This window comes from Larus michahellis, chromosome 5, assembly GCF_964199755.1.
Source record: "Larus michahellis chromosome 5, bLarMic1.1, whole genome shotgun sequence".
NCBI classification, from domain to species: Eukaryota; Metazoa; Chordata; class Aves; order Charadriiformes; family Laridae; genus Larus; species Larus michahellis.
Window position 1 is genome coordinate 45397381 of NC_133900.1, and position 17932 is coordinate 45415312.

Below are 17932 nucleotides of genomic sequence, written 5' to 3' on the forward strand. Positions count from 1 at the left end.
TGTGCTAAAAAAAAAAACAACCAAAAAACCCCTCAAAAACGAAAAACAAAAACAAAGCCCTTAAGCAATTTGACTTAAGAGAACAAGGAAATCAGGCAAATAATGTTCCTGCACTATTTCCTTCTCCCCTAAGGATTTCAGAAATACCAAAACAGTATTCCTTTTAAGAGGACCAAGAGGAGAGCAAAGAATTGAGACAGTAAACACCAAAACTCAACTGAGATGCTGTTTTGCAACTGTATCAATTTTTAGTGTAAAGTGTAAATAACCCTAAGAAGCTGCAATGTAGCCTGGGATACTGTATTTTTTAGAGTTTGAAAGCATGTTTATTCTGTAAGATTTGTTGAGTGCCCTATTTGAAGTCATAATGTCACATCTGTTAAATGAGAGTCTATAAAAAAATACCATACTGTCTACAGAGGACCTAGTCGGGAGTAAAACTACTAGAAGGGTTAAAACCTCCGTGGTGGTGGTGCAAGCGATGTAAAGATTGTCTTTGAAAAGCCTGGTCGGTGAGCTCGCACCGCCTCTCGTTGACCGTAAGATGGCGCTTCGTTTCCAGGTAGTGAACTGGAACTAAATAAAAATTTCAGGTAAAACCATATTGGCGTATTTTATTTGACTGTAATTGCTTCACTGCGGGCAGTTTCTGAAACGCGAAATTAAAAGTCCCAGCTGAACATCATGGCTATCTGCGTTTCAAATAATGGGTTAAGTTTCGGCTGATAGTGCTTATTACTAGTTGGAGACAATGGAATTCAAAAGTGGCACTGTCAAAGTAGCGTTACAACGTAATGGTGGAAATTTTAACGTGACTATTTGGAATGGCTGCTTATGAGAAAACTGCATAAGACCAGAAAATAGATAAGTGTGATATCAGATATTTTAAACATAAGAAGTAAATTGTTACTGCCTTCCACAGGAAAAGTGCTGACTTTAGCAGTAGTCATGAAGATCAGGAAGATCTCAGCAGTGCGTAACAGTTTGAATCTAGGATGTGAACATCCACTGACACTCTTACGGTAAAGATCAGAGGTGCCACTTTTTCCTGTGGGAAGCCAAAACTGGTAGAAGAGTGCTGGCTCTGTCTAGAGACAATTAGTGGAAGAGATGTGACTTTCTTTGTCCTTTGGCTCACAGATTACTTGAGTAATTTCCTGACTCTTTGTCTGTCTTCTCTGTAAGATCTTGGGAAAGAAACTCTTTTATTCTTCCTTTATGTAGTGCCTTTTTCAGTGGGACCCTGATCTTGCTGGCTGCTCATCAGAGCTGCTGCAATACAAGTAGAATGCTGTCACACTCTTCTCCCTCTCTTTTGAGGCAACTGCTTAGTAAAACCTGTTTATAGTGTCTTTATGTAGGGTTTTAGAACTGATGCATCCCAGAAATGGGAGAGGGCTTAGGGAACAGTGAAGAAAGATTCTCAAGCAGCTACAAATCTTGCTGTCTGTCCAAATAAAATTAAACAGCAGCCTAGGCTCACCTGCATGCTGTTGATGCTTGTTTACCACCTCAGGGTCAGGAAGACATTGTTATTTATCAGTGTACTTTCTGCTGGTGCTCATTTTGTTACATCTTTTTCCCTTTTTTTTTTTTTTTTAAATGACTGGCTCTTTATTATGCTTCAGAGACTGTCAGATGAAAGTAACGGGACGTCCATGGTATTCATAATATTCATAGCAGCTGTTAAATGGTACTGGCTTAAAGTGAAAGACTTCTAGTTCTGCAGAGTGGCAGCTGTGGCTTGTATATGTTTCAAGCAGCCCTCTGTGCTTGAAAGGTGATTTCACCCAGATATGTAGCAGTCTTATTCTCTGATTAACAACCTTTTTTTTCCTTTTTTCAAGCGTATCGGGGCTGTTATCATTGCTTCCATCTTTGCTTTTTTTCCAATCAAGCAGAGAGGAATGCACAGTATCTAGAAAAACATAGTTTTCTAGCTATTCTAGTACAAACTCTAGAAAAAGCTGATTTTCACAGTAATGTATTCCTCAAAAGCAGATGGTCGTTCCAGAATGTGTTCCTTTGATAGGATGTCTAATACAATGAAATGGTTTCCTTAGATATGTGTCAGACTCTCCTGTGCTTTATGAGGAAGAAAAACAAAAAAAGGAAGGAAAAGCCAGGAGTGATATTTTTCAGATCACTTTGTCCGTGCTATAGAAGCTGAAATTGGATGGAGCAAAGATCAATAATGTATCCAGTTAATACACTAACGTATAAATGAAATGAATCATAAGAAATGAGATCACTTCTCCTGACAATCTTGAGATAAACAGAGTTCCATAATACCTCAGTCTTGTCAATTTGAATTTATATTATAGGCAAACGGTTGCTGATGTGCGAACTGTGTTGTGTAAATCTCCCAGGAAGTGGGTACTCACTGTTACTTGCAACGGATGTTATTCCCTGGGCTCAGCCTTTATTACCTGTTTTCTTTTAGTGCAGGCAAAAGAGTTTTTCTTCCCTGGCCTTGTATGCTCTTCTGTTCCTTGCAAAGTCACATGTTTTAATCTGACCCAAGAGTGGCATGGCGTAAGGAATGATCCTAAAGGTAGATCATGGAAAAGTGAAATTGTTGTTTTATTCTTGTAATTGCCTGGAGAAAATATGTTTTTCAGGTGTGGTGACAGCTGGTTCTAGACATGCATTGTGTTTCTTTGTGTATTTTGAAATTTGTTTATTCTATTCAACATGGAATGATTTGCTGATTTTGCATCTGGTTGTCTAGTGTTCTTCAAACTGCTGAAGATACCCTTTTGTTGTTGTTAATTCTTGATTAGAATTCGGGCTCTTGTCATAACAGTATGTTTATCTTGAGTTGGGCATTCATTCGATTTTCATTTCTGGGGTTTACTTCTATAAACATAAAAAATAATTCAGACTATTCCTCTCTATCCTACTGCAAACCAAATTTTACATTCAGCAGTTGAGATAGAATTATGCTTTTGTTCCATTAGGTTTTGTTCTTCTTAAGACCTAAGTTTCTGCAGTTCATGTTCAAATTACGTCTGTGGTAAAAAGAAAATTATGTTACTTCTGAGAACAGAACACGTGTTATCAGGGTGAGGTGTGGATAAGCAAGATCCTCATATCCGTCAGTCTTACCGTGGTTATCTGCCTGCAGCCATTACATGGCTCCAGAGATGATACAGAATTCCTAACGCAGCCTGAAGGTGCTTCTGTCACTCTGAATGTACAGGGAATCTGGGGAGATTGCCTGATGTAGCCATTTGCTTTAAGTGCGCAAATTCCCTCGTGTTATGTACCCAAAATATCTACTCTTAGCTCGATATACATCACAGTTATTGCATGTAACTATGACTCTTTAAAAATCGTGGAAAACTTTTGCAACAGCCTATTTTATATTTGTAGAGACTTATAAATGGACCAACTCCATCTCCTGCTTAACTTCATTAGTGGCTGTTGTTCTAGTATGTTTGTTTTGACGTATTGTATTCCTGTGTTTGTCATAGCGTACTTACCTTGCTGTTGACCAATGCCTTTGAGATTCCAGCCTGAAATAGATGAGAAGCTTCAGAAGCTGCGGAGTCTGTCCTTGATGTAAAAAGTTTCTATGATGTTGACAACAAGTTCATCTCTAATGAAAGTTAAATGTTCTTCAACATACCTGAAGAAAGAAGAAAAAAAAAAAAAAAGACTAGGCAGGAATGGGGAGAACCGAGGTGGTGAGTGCCATCCATTTATAGGGGTGCTTCAGGGGTACTCTGTGTATTTTTTATTTTTTTTTTTCCTCAGACCATCTCTTGTTTTGTCCTTGTTTTTTCTCTTGTATTTGAGAACATCGTCTGTCAGAACATGCTCAAAGCACCGGGTTTCCCTTCTGTGAACAATTGGTACATGTGGCTGCTCCATTCCTAATGAAATTTCTAAATGCACTGTTGTTCTGGTAATGCTAATCTGTTAATTCAGGTTGAAGCAAGGTCTGTTTTAATTGTGGCATCTTTTTCTACTCTGTAATGCTTACTCAAACAAATGCTGAGCCCTGCAATTCCAAGAGTGAAAAATATGTGCTGTTGCTCAGAGTCTTGGGCTTCTGTCCTTGCAGGTGGTGAAAGTGATCCTTTTTCATGAAGTATATTTATGTCTGCCTGAATTCTGCAGTGCTGTAGGATCTATGGACATCATCTACAATTTTTTCTTCCTCTCCTTTTCAGACTCTTCATTTCTCAGCCCCTTGTTTCACTTGTACCTATAGCTCTGTCATTGGTTCCTTGAACTTCTTTCTCATTTTGCTTTCTTTTGTATCATGTTCTTTCATATTACATGAAACACCTCCCTAGTTAAAGCAAATCCAATTCTCTTATTTCAGAGGAGATCCTTAACCCACCTATTTGGGTTATAACCAGGGTACATTTTGTTGTCTACATGCTACTTGGTACCAAATGTCATGGTTTCGTTTTTGTTGTGTTTTTTTTTTTTTTTTTTAAAACCTAAACTTTTCCTTAGACAGTGACAAACTTTTGCTGCTGCTATGTCTCATGCTGTAATGCACAATGTAACTTTCAAAGGACGATCAGAATGATGTATTTATCTTTTGGAATAACAGGACCCATGGAAACAAAATCATGAGTTTTACAGGTTTGGTAGATCTTGGAAGTGCTCTTTTAGTGGTGACAGGTACAGATTGAATAAGCTTATATTAATTCATCATCAAATAACAAAAAGAAAGTTCTAGGAGGGATAGTTTAATCTGGTTTTTAAACAGTACAGTTAGTTTCTTCTGATGTTAAACTCCTCACTCTCACTTTGTGAAACAGCTTTATTCCTGTGTCAAGTGAGTCTTGATTGTGCTAGCATGGTTTAATGTATTTTGTACTTCAGAGTTTGTGTCCCAGACAAGTTCCTCATCTTTTTTCCTTCTGGTTTATCTGGGGCATGAATCAAAATCCTCAAAGAGACAGCCTCAGGCAAATTCATTTTTATGATCTTGATTTGTAAAGCACACTAGCTTTCTGTGTTTTTTTCATACGCTACTAAGTTTAAAAAATGACCAACAGTTCTGCAAGCACCAACAATCCTTGGACTTTTACCTCTCTGACAGCATATTCAGAGGAAGCAATTGTATTCACAAAAAGAATGATAAAATTGACTGTATCACATAGACACGAGCAGCATTTTAATGGCATTTTAGCATTCATCAAAAGCTCTTAGCTTTGCAGTTGCTTTTGTTTTTCTCCCTGTTTGCATTCATGCTATAAATCACTGCTTTTAAAGTGGTTTTAGAAAGTGCTTTTCTATAACACTTGTCAGCAATGAAAACTGTGAACATTAATTCCTCAGAAATTATTAATTTATCTAAATTAGTCTGATTAATTAATAAAACTAAGGTAGAGATTGGTAGAAGTAAGATGAACTGTTAGAATGATGGAAGTAAACATAGAAAACATGAATATTCACAAGGCAAATTCAATAGATGGCATAATAAAACAGTTTACCTTCATGTATAGAGTATGTCTGAGTTTCCTTAATTTCTCTGAAGCACTGAGTATAACTGTTTATACAACCAGGTTTTAGGGTAATTCTGGCTAATGCCATGTCTGTTGTGTCATGGAGCTGGGGGAAAAGGCAGAGGGAACAGTCTGTTGCCGATGCTTATAGGTAGATGGTGGTGTGCCGCAATATTGCCTATGAATGATTAGCTGTGTTTGTGAGAGTGTCCCTGGGATCCCAGGACTTATGAATCAAAATTCCAAGCCACATATGAGTTTAGAGAAGTTCCTTGTTTCTGTGACGTGCAGGAATTCTTAGGAGGGATTATCACATGGATGTCACTGGTAGTTGGTTAGAAAGATTGATGCATGTTCTGGGATTCCCTGAAGTAGCTGAGGTCAGGACCTGAATGAATATGCTTTCGCTTTTAGGATGGCTGCATATTGCCCATGCTGGTACTTCAGGCTGAAACTTGCAGTAACTTTTTAGAAAACAAAACTGTACTTGCGTTAGCGTGCTTACCTTGTGCCTAACTGAACCAGATGCCAGCTTTGCTCCGACTACACCTGCCATAGGCAGATGTCGGGATGATACAAATATTTAAAAATATTATTTAGAAAACTAATCACCTCATTGACTGTTCTTGGAATTTGCCCATGCGTTCTTGACATCTATCATGTTCTACAGTATAGTGTATTATCCATAAGCCTTAGCTATTTATGATTTTTTTAAAGTCAGTAGAAAACTGAACTGTCAGACTGAAGGAGCTTTGAAGTTTTCTCCGCTTTATGCTGCAAGAAAACCACAATTCCAAAAGGGAAGCATGTTGTCTGATTCTTGGCTACTTGTCTATGAAAGACTGTGGAGGTGCTGTGCTGGATATTTGCTGTTGGACCTTAGACCTGTCAAGCTTGGTAGAATATCAGGATTTTTATTCTTTTTGATATCTTGATAGACACTGTTGCAGCTTCTGAGGGTACCGGGGCTAAGGCGTTAGACATATTTTGAGGATTTCCTGTCAGATGGCACGCTCAAGACTTTTCCAGTTGTCAGTCACCTTGACGGTTCTGACTTCTGCGACATGAGTCTCTTGACACTAAAGCATCTAGAGGTGTGGAATACTCCTGAGAAGATTCTGTAACTGAACTTCACTTTGGGGGGAAGAAGAATACTGTATATACAAGGCTGCGAGCCTGTAAATGTGGAAGGAGTGAGGCTCAAACGGCAGAGCAAGAGTCGCGGATGAGGAGCTGTAAACATCTTTTAGACATCTGGGTTGTGGCCAACAGTGGGTGGAAATAAATCTGAGTGCTGGAGGTGAGAGGAACATAATATATGAGATATTTTTACATTTGTTTCTTAAATGAGTTCTGCTGTCAAATGCTTTCAAATATTTTTCTCTCTCAAAATGAAAATTAACATCAGTTTCAAAATAGAAATATTACCATACATTGATCTGTTTATGAGAAGACATCGTATACCCGGTCTTCAAATCTATTTATTTAGATGTTGCTGGAGTTTTCTAAAAGTTTTCTGAATTACCTACTTGAAACATTGTTTTTACTAAATTTCCTCTGTTACCTAGCATTATCGTGCCAAGTGAAGTCTTTGATTTGAATAAAGCTGCATCAAAATTTTTGACTTAGTTTCATACCATATGAAAGTGAAAATTTTAACACCCCCCCAACCCCTAAATCCCACTGTTTAGTTTGATGTCTCTCTATTCTTTATTTAGTTTAATATTAAATGACTACAGATTTTGGTATATTTTGTGTTTGCTTGCTCTTAGTAGATAAATGAAAGGGAAAGATTTTGTCATGTAATATTTCAGGATGATTCTAGACGTTTACAGATATACTTGGATATCACCGAGACAACGTGAAAGCCTGACCGTTCTCCTAATTATTTTTTGTCTCTCACAGGAGTGATGAGCATACTCTGTAATTCTGGGACTGCATATAAAGTAAATCCTGCAGAGAGCAGCAGAAAGGCCTTGAAATCCATGGGGTATTAGAGTCTGTATGGGCTTGTTGAGAGAGTTTAAAGCCCGAAACTGTACTGTGGAGTGCTGGTCAGGTCAGAGGGAAGCCGTTCAGCTGAGTGCGCCTGCTTATTTATCAAGAGCTATTGTATTGGAGCAGAAGTAAGAAAAATCTTAACTTTACTGGCATATTCCTCAGATCCCCATGCATCTTTGGTTATTTCCTGATTAACAGAATAACTGGAAGAATGCGGTGTTCTTTAAAAAACTTTTTGCATAACCGGTCACCTCAAAAGTTTCTCTTCAGCTTCAAAGGATAACTTTTGAAGCTATGAAGGGCATAAGCCAACTAATAGGATTTCCATCCCTACTCTAAGGAACTGATATGACTAACCTTGGCAGAAGCAGTTCTTTTACTGTTCTAATTGCCCTTCCTTAAGGGAATCTTCCCATAGTTTAAGGCAGAAGCTTCTTTCCCCAACCTGCAAATAACAGTTTCAAGGCAGAGAACATTATGGCTCTAAATATTCAGAGAGCTGAGGTCTAATCTACCCATTTTCTCCCTCTAATTTGTATCCATGGCATTTCATGCCACCAGAAGAAATGTCAGAAAATGAAAATTCAAGCCTCTTGATTATCTGTATTTCCCATGTGAGTGCATAGATTGAAAAAGGTGCTGAGATTTGTATTGAAAAGTAAATTTCAAGTTTAAAAGCAGTTGTCATTAGAAGAAGTTGCTTTGAAAACTTGATCTGATAACTCATGAAGATTTTGGGTTGCTAATTAGTATGCATACAGACTGTGGGAATACTTTTTTTTTCTAGGTTTGATGAGAATCACTTGTAAACTGGTTATGGATCTATGAAGGTGCTTGCGTCAGGATGAGTGAATTTAGAAACTGATTGTATTTTCAGCATTTTAGACCAGACTTGCACAACAGTACAAAAAATTATTTTCCAGTCAGTTGTTTACTTTATCTCTCTATTTTTCGGTGTCCCTAGAAGATGGGCCAACTATAGTCCTATATTTTTTATAAGCCATGTTAGCCTCTCTGCTTTCCACAGAGAAATTCTTATTTGCCTGACTGTCAATTGATGCTTCTCTATCCAGGTAAAATCTTGGTTTTATGAGTTCCTGCAAAATTGTCAGTAAGCTTTCAATAAATGAAATTGTTAAATGATGGGTTACTTAATGTCTGTTGCTATGTGCAGAATCCAATATTATATGAAAGATTTTGATATTTGAGTGAAGTATAAGAATATTTTGAAAAATTCCAAAAGAAGAGAGGATAAACTCCCTCATCTTGATTGAAATATTGTTTATAACTCATTTTGCAAACTCTTCCCCATCTGCTCTGCAGATATTTCACACTTTTCCCCTCAGAAATACACCGTTGACAAAACCGATGTTTGCTTTGTGAAACACTAACTTTGCTATAACTGTCTCTCCTGACAAAGACCCTCTCAAAGTTTTGCCATTTATCTCTATTGCATTTGTCTGCCTTATGGGCTGACTTCCCAGCAATGTCTTGGTTTAGGAAAAGTCTCCTAAGAAGCTGTTGTTCTGACGAGGCTTTGGAATTGTCTGAATAGTTTTCCCTTCTCCATTTATGCTGATACTAACTTTAGTGTATCTGGTAGTTTTGATTTAACGCAGCTTGAGTAACATTTCTCTTCATCCCTCTGGGCTGATTTACGTTGCTTTCATTCACCAGATAATTGTTGGCTGTACTGTGGCCATGTCATGATAATTTGTCAACTCCCAGATTAGACTGAACTGGAACTGCTGAGTTTTCAGGTTTGAAGCTCTCTCGCTATTTTATAAATTGTTCTGTAGTCCACGCAAGAATTAATTTAAAAGATCCTGTAAGCTTCTTCATCTTCAGAACTTGTCAAAGATCTGAAGCGATGGCCTTATGTCATTTCTCTGCCTAGGAGCGAATGGTGTCTGCAGTAGCTGGAAAAACAGAATACACAATGCAAAATATTAGTTGGAATGCATACCCTAACTTCTTGGTTTGCATTTGTTACGGTGTCTGAAGTACCAAGCACTGATGACTATTGATCAGTGAGTGAAGTATAAGAGTATTGAATCGTCAGCCAGCCAGAGGCTGGATGTCAGCTCTTGTGTTTGAGGCATGCTTTGTAATTCATTTTCTGTCTAGATTCTTGAGGCCTCCTCCTGTATTTGAGGTCTTTCGTATAAGACATGAGTAATAATCCTACAAGACTGATTAGAATATGTCTAAACTGCAAAGGCGGAATTTTATAGCTGTTTGAACTCCAGTGTTTGCTTCCAATTATAAAGCATAAAATGAGAAGACTCAGTTTTTAGACTCACGAAATCGGAGTTATTTAACACTGAGTTCTCTCATCCCCAACTTCAGTGAAGCAGGGTTCACTGTAGTTCAGTGAACAGAAAACAAATCATTTTTTAAGGTAATCTTTGACACAGATTGAGATAGGCTTTAGATGCACATAAAAGCTTCTTCCCTACCACCTTATTTTCTTTTCTACCTTTCTTTTTGTGAAGAGTTAAAATAAAATTTCTGAGGTAGAACTTGCACGATAATAGTAGAGGATAAAATATTCTCTTTTTATACTTTACATCCAGATCACACTTCTCTTCATGTCATCTGAAGATGCAGCTGTTCTTTCAGATAGTTGATTCCACAATTAAAATGTCCTTGCTATTTAAAAAATGCTTCTCGGCATGTCTAAAAAGGTTGTCGAAACAATGGCTTGTTCACATTGAGAGAAAGGCTTATAATGCGTTATAGAAGACTGATGCAATGACTTGATGAGAAAAATCTGGTTTTATCTGATTTCAGATAAAGTCATATATTTTCTTGTATCCTGACAGCTTGTTTAAAACCAGATCTTCCTGATTTGGAGCCAGACATGGTAAGTTACACTGTATTTGTGATTCCTGGGTTATACAATGTATTTACAAGTGCATTCATACTGATCTCATTCAATGATGCCATTTCTATCAAACACTGCATTTCTTGCACCGAATGCATTACTTCACTTGCTATAGGTATTCAGGGATATGCGGTCCAAACTTTCTAAACTCCAGACCTTTGATTATTGATAAAGTAAGTTGCATTCTTTCTGATATTACTGAGTCCTTTGGGGAAGACAGCATCATGAAGCTTGTTCGTGCTTACTTAGTAATAGTTGGGCATTTCTAAAATATTGGAAAAAAATAATACTTTGTTCAAAATGATTAAAAGATTGAGTTGTCACAACTCTTAACATCATAATAAAGTATTAGCAACGTAATTATAAACTTCTTGCTGCCTTCTGGAATTCGCTATCCCAAATTGGACACGTAGGTATCCCGTACAATGTGTGGGGAGGGTTCCCCTGCGTGTGAGGATGGGGTCCTGGGGTACAAACTTGTGACTAAATGACTGATGGCTCTATTTCTGTCCGTAGTACTTGTTGGGGTCCTTACCTTGTAGGGCTGCCTACCTCCACCTTGTGGCAGTGGTTTTTGGCTGTTGTTCAAAACCCACACTTCTCTCCAGGAAGCTGCCTGGCAGGCACAGTTAGACCACTTACTGGAGTACTCAAGAGCACAATCCCATTCCCTTTCTCAGTGAAAGTTCCTGACTGCAAAGTTACAGATGTTTTGTGACGTGAGGTTTTTTTGGGTTTGAAGCTGTTCCTCTCTTGGTAGTATAATTTGGTGTTCACAAACTGGATGTCTGTTATTGTTTGTGGATGGAGGGTTACATAGGGTTCCTTGTTCAGTGAAACAAAAGTGTGGACTGAAGCAGGAACTGGAACCCCTCTTCTGCCCTAACCAGTAGCACTGTGATGTGTACTTCTAGGTTTTGGCTTGCAGAAGTTGTTATTCTCTTCTGAATTGCAGCAGCTTCAACTGAAGAGTTTTGCTTTTCATAGCAATTGGTAGGTTAGAAAGATCCCTGCAAGCCAAGCTGGACTGTTGTAGTAGTTGAGTAGCTAGAACACCTGCCAGCCATACTTCAAATGAAGAGACTTGCATGGGTTTTTTTGTTTTTGAACTGTTTCAAAACATAATTCACATTTAAGAGCTGTGAATTTCAAGTGGGGGAGGCCACCTTTTTTGCAAGACACCTGAATTGCACTGCTAGGTGGGTTTAGGGTAAAGCTGTCTATTTTACTTTTTCTATGTTCTGGTTAGCATGAGGAGATTTGTTAATCCTTCCTAAGTATTTGTAAATACTACCTGCGTTATTAAGGGAGAAACAGAAAAAGCTCTTAGCGGTTGTGTGGTTTGTTGCAGTTTCAAGATGTATAAAATTGAATATCACAGTTCTAAGCGTTGCTGTATCTAGGTTCTTTGAAAATAAGGAAGTAGCTAGATTCAATTAACTTTTGACCTGGTGCACCTGTGCCACATAAGCCTGAAGATTTTTTCCTACTTGGAAAGGGCCAAGCCATTCATCCCTTTCCCATTATCTGTTCTGTGCGCAGATGCGCTCAGCGTGGTTGTCATTGTATTCCTCAGAGATGGCTGCAAGTCGGTGTGGCAAAGGGTTTATGATGGTGATGTGAGTTTTACACGAGGACTTCTAACAGTCAAATGCTCTTGCTATTCTTTGAATCCAAATGACTCTACCATTTTCATGTTGCACAAGGAAGGAAGTTTATTCCTACAAACACCACTAAATGGTCACTATATATCTTTTCCCTTCTCCATCTTCTGCTTCTTGATAAATACATGACAGGCATGTAGCTTGACCATTTTTTGAGGCAGGCATCATGGTGATCAAATCCCCACCCCAATGAAACTGATAGGAATTGGCTTACGATTTCACATTTAACCCAGCGTATCTTTTTAATAATACCTGTTACCTGTGCAATAATATGCATCTCATCTAGGAAGACCTGTTTACATGCCAGTCTTTATGCACATTTTCCACAGCTATTTTTTCACCTCATTCAAACCCAAGATGCTCATAGTCTCATAGTAAATGTCTAAATCGATCACTTACCTGTCTAACTTGTAATGTGCAATAGAAACAAAAAATATCTCCATTCATGTGAGCAATACTTTGAAACATAAGGCAGGTTGCTGCAGGCAAAATGAATTTGTTCTGTAGAGGAGTAAATGTGCTATGGTCATGAAAACAATGGAGATGTTTCTTCTTTGGAGAATGCATTCTATAAAATACACAATAAACCAGCCTGAATTTAGTCAGGCTTCTCTCACCATATCCTGGGGTGGCAGTTTCCTGGTCTCCTGTGCTTCATGTCTGTCAAAAGATTAAGGAAGGAATGAAGAATCATAGGAGAAATATAAAATTAACATCTAGCAAGACAATTAGCAATCTATTCAGAGCTCATCACTACACAAATTAAGATCCATTACATTTTGCTACTGTCTAATTTAATGAGGGTAGCAGCTGCTCTGCTACTTCTTATAGGAGTCAAAATATTGCAACACTACGCAGAGGGTCTTTGTTTATTTTTATCAGCACAGAAGGCAGCAGTATATTCAGCAGTAGTATTTCAGGGGAAAAAACTGCCTGCATTAAGAGACTTCAGTTATTCCCCTAGCTCCGTATGACTTCCTCCCTTATGTCTTCACACGTCTTTATTATTTAAAACCTCGTTTTACCATTTGTCATAGTTTTGGCTGGGATAGATTTAGCAGTTCTCTTATTTTTGGTTTTAGAGGACAGTAATTTAACATTCCCAGTTGATTTTTAAGTCCTCCGAAGGACAGGTTCAGGCTGGTCAGATTGAGGCCTTAGACTTTGTTAATTCTCAGTTGCTAGCAAAGAGACAAGTTCCTTCCATTAATGATTTAAAGTGCTTAAAGGCAAGTTTTGTTCTGAATTGACTCCTAGGGAAGGATACTCTGTCTCTCCATGAGCAGAGCCATGTGAGCATTTGTGAATGCCCCACAAGTGAGTTTTGAAACCTCAAGTTGCAGAGGCTCATGTAGCTTAGTGCTGAGATTCATAACTTTGATATCAAGAATGTCAGTATTATCAGGAGAATAACGCTAATACAGTGTAACTGGGGGAGTAATTGGGTTTTAGGGTTCTGGTAATGTTGGAATTTGACTGGGGGTATTTGGATCAAATGGAAACTTTCCTCCAAAGTTTGAGCAAGTCAGAATGAAAAACAAATTACTGTGTAAAGTTGACTTCAGTGCTTAATCAGCCTGAAGCTATAAATGCTTGTCTTCTGGGAAACGAAACTAGAGTAGCAACTAGAATGCCAAAGGCTGTCCCCCTCTGACTTCCCCCAAAAGGTCATAAAACATCAGTATTCTGAGATCCCAAGTGCTGGTATTTTTGGCTTTCACGGAGAGATGAGTGGCAGTATTGTCATGCATTTTAAACAAATTGATCTCTTATCTACTAGATGCTCCTGTAAGCAGTAATTATGTTGTATTAAAACAAGAAGTCAATGAGCCAAATTTGCAGTGAAAGGGTGAAATATTTATTAAATCAGGTCTTTGCTTATTAATATGTTAACAGCACAGATGACTTTAAAATGATGTTAAGTTTGCTCAGTTAAGGATTCGGAAGACCGGAAATGGCAAATCTTGGTCTTAGGGATGTGTAACATCACAGTTCCTAATTAAATTAATGTGTACTTTTTCTCAGATGATGCCACATGATAGTTTAACTGGCTAATTTGTTCATTAGATTGTGTTTTCAAGCCTTTGTTCTTTGTATAATTTGAAATCCATGGGTACATACAAAAATAACCTATATAGCGTAAAGAATTCAAATAATGTGAGAAGACATCTTTCTTAGAGGGAAAAATATATCTTTTCTCTAGAGAGAACTTTTATAAACTCTGTGCAAATTAATCTTTTACTTTCCTAAATACTTTATATAATGAGGGTACATGTGCTACGCTTTTCAGTCTTTATGTATCTTGTTTAGAAAATGCCCCCGTGATTAAAGAAAATGATTGAGATTAAATTATGAAGATTCACACTCAATGTATGCAAGGTGGATTTCTTTTCATAGTTTTCTCTTTATTCCTGCAGTCCTGCACTAGTGTTTCGTGTGATCTCCAGCATCTTGGGGAGGGGTGGGGGGTAAAGGTGGGAATAATTACTTTGCTAAAAACTGTAACTTTATGGTAGCAGAGTTCCATCAAGTGATATCTAACATTTCTGCAGTGTCCCCTCTCTCCACAACCCCTTTCAAAGCAGAGTTAAGTAGTAGAGAGAGGCGCTAATGGTCATATTACAGTAAATTGTATTGGCCTGGGGAAAGGAGGAATAGCAAGAAGTGAAAAAGACATTGATTCTGTTACATTTTATCCATATTCTACAGTAATTTTGACCCCACAGTGATAACCCCAAGGGGTAAATATACTCTATATATAATAGATGACTGCTTTTCCCAGTTCTGTTACTGCAGTCGTGCTGGTTCTTTGATGCTTGTAATTCTAGTTTATTTGGGGTTCGGGGGGGGTGGGGGTGGTGGTGGTGTCTAAAACAGAGCCAAAACGCAGATTTTCTTACTCAGTAGTTTAGAAAAGTTAAGAATATGTTTGATTTGAAGCCACAGACACATTATTTGGAAGAAGAATCACACTGCTGATTTAGGTATGTTCATGCCTGTGATTGAAAGCTTTTTACGTATGCATCCATCCCCTTTAGCTGCTCTGCTGCCTCCCTTGGAGAATAACAGTGCAGTCAAAGTGACAAAAGGCTAGGTTGTGCTCCTAAGGGAAGTAACTACAGCAGCACAGAGCAGAAGGTAAAAGTATCATTTGTTTGCTATCTTACAATGCAGTACCAAATATTTGTCACACTATTAGTAAAAAAGCCACAAGCTTTATGTAGATTTCAGAATATAGCAATAAATGAACTCATACCGCAATGAAAAGCTAGGCTTTCATGAGAGCCAAAAGAAATCTGTTCAACAATGGATTAGTCACAGTACAAAATATTCAGGATGCAGTATTCTGCTGTCTTGTTTTATAGAAAAAAAAAATTGGTAGTTTTATCCATGGGTATTCGTAGAAGTTTGGATGGACTGTTCTCAGGCTATGCTTTAACTGTCAGGGCCTACTCTATCAGAAGGGAGATGTCGCATGTGTATCAAAGGCAGGCAATGTTTTTTATGTTTTGGAAAAAGGTATCTGAAGGATGGCCTCGACATCGATATATTTACCTGAGGTATCAACGTAAAGGGATATTTTGCTCATCTGTAGTTATTTGTGACAGTCTGGGCTGTGGCAGTAACAAGTTCGATCATTCGTGCAAGTGAGAAAAGCGCACTGTATGCACTTCACAAGAGACAGCTGTGGGCTTGTACCTCTTGTTCCTTATTTTCGGTACTGCCCTTCATGCAGCGTACACCCCCACAGCAATTAATCCAGTCCTTGAACGTACCCACTGCAGGTAGTTAAATATTTTTTCAGCTCATAAATGACTTATTTTGAACAATGCACTGGTGAGTTCTTGCCGCGTTGCAACTACTCTATGTTGTCCCAGGGCAGGCAGTGGGACAGGTTGATCAGTGTGTGATCTCAGGCGTGTGCATCGCTCGGGCGGCACTCAGGCTTGGTGCCCAAGTGGTGCAGAAGAGCAGCCCGAGGCTTATCTGTCCGTGTGATGGGGCAGCACCCCAACCCCTCTGGAACAGCCTCGGCGTGATCAGCTCTCTGACGGCCATCCTCTGTCCTGTAATGCATTTACTGGCACTTCGGTGGGGGGAAGAGTTTGTATCCCCAGATTCAGTAAGAGGAAGGTTAATGTGAAAGGTAATGCTTCACATGGCCAGGTTTCCTCTAGCAGTGAAAGGTGGTTCTGGTGAACGCGGATCAAACGCAAGAAACTTTTTTCCTGTGGAAAAGCCGGGTGTAGTTTCTGCTATACAGTCTGTGTGTGTGCTGAAGAGCTCAAGTTAACCTGACTTGATGAAGGCTGCACTGGATTTGGTCTCCTGTTCTGCATTCTTCTGAAATCTTGTCTGCTGGCTGCTAAAATTTTGAGGTGTAATGTAACAGACTTTCTGTGTGATTTCTGTACAGAGACCATTTGAAAACTCCGATCTGGGATTCTTCTACCACATTCTACAGACACTGGTTGTGGCTCTGTTGATAACATATGTGGCCCTTAAGGTGAGGCAAGAGGTGGGGCAAAAAAAAAAAGACATAAATAGGAGTAAGCATGTAAGTTCAAATGCAACATTGTGATCCAAGTATTGAAGTATGTTGTAAATTGATAAATTTGATGAAATCTTTAGTAAACATTCATGCCAGCTATTCATGAGCCATGCTCGTAACACTGAAGCTAAAAAAGAAAGGATTTCATTTCATTTTTCCTGCACAGGAGAATAATGCTCAACTCTGTAGACCATTAATGACTTGATCGATGCATTGCTAAAATTTGGTGCATTATGTTAATACAGATACAACAAAATCAATAAAGATATGTGGGTTTGGATTGATTACACATCGAAATTCTATATATTTTATCAAATATAATTACTTTCTGTGCTTTTTTACCTGCTTCTGATACTATCTTATAGAATAATTCTGTTGAAAGAATCTGCTTTCAATAAAATTTGGAATTAAAAATATTTAGCATCATGCATTAGTAATACACTCCAAAGTACATTTGCCTTACACTTAATCAGTGTGTATGTATCTGGTAAGAAAAATCTTGATTTTCAGATCACTGGGTTTAATCACTTCTCTGTAACTTTTGAATTAAAATCTTTTTGAGCCATGAAGCATTTTTCAGGCGTGTTATACTGGAAAAGATATTTTTAGTAACTTTACCAATACAATTATACATTTCAGGTAGGACAAAGTGCTGTAAGCAGTAGTGGATTCCAGGTTGTGCTCCCGGATGGGGGCAGCATTTCTTTAAAAAGAATCAGACTGTTCTGGACTGGTAGTAAAACTCTTCACTCTGAGGAAGTAGACAGGCTCCCAAATCAGGCTAATAAATCTGTGGGTTAATAACACGCTAGTGAGATCATAGAATGTGTTGGGTTGGAAGGGACCTCTAAAGGTCATGTAGTCCAAGCCCCCTGCAGTAAGCACATCTGCAGATCAGCACGACCCATAATCACTGCTGTTGATCCATTTGTCTGTCTTTACACAGTAAACTGATTTTAAGCAAGGATTCGTCAAAGAGGAAACTTTCATAAGAAAAAAAAATCAGAAAACCTTAGAGAACCAACCATGCTTCTTTCTTCTTTAGCCCTAGTGGATAATTTCTCCTTAAAACTATGCTGCTATTGTTAATCCTGTTGGGAAATTAATTCTTGGTGTTGCAACTTGAAATATTCTTCAAATGTCACCCTGTGTTTCCCCAGGATTTCTTATTGCCAGTAATTGATTATATACAGAATTGCAAGAAACAAGGCTGGTGCTGTAGAGATTGAAGGTGTCTGAGTTTACTGCCAAGAGCCTGCAAAAGCATTGGCTTCTGGGCTTTGTCTCTGGTGGTGTATTTTGGGGTTTTCCGTAGCAAGTGGGGAATTCCTTCTCCTTTGGTCAGACAGGTGTTTAT

At 38.4% G+C, this 17932-nt stretch overlaps 1 long non-coding RNA gene across 1 annotated transcript; it reads left to right on the top strand.

Annotated features, from left to right (window-relative positions):
- The first annotated feature begins 6585 nt into the window (after positions 1-6585).
- On the top strand, positions 6586-8427 carry LOC141743896 (uncharacterized). Its single transcript, XR_012587249.1, has 3 exons — positions 6586-6771; positions 7377-7597; positions 8260-8427. It is a non-coding gene; the product is annotated as an uncharacterized LOC141743896 (long non-coding RNA).
- Positions 8428-17932: the final 9505 nt, after the last annotated feature.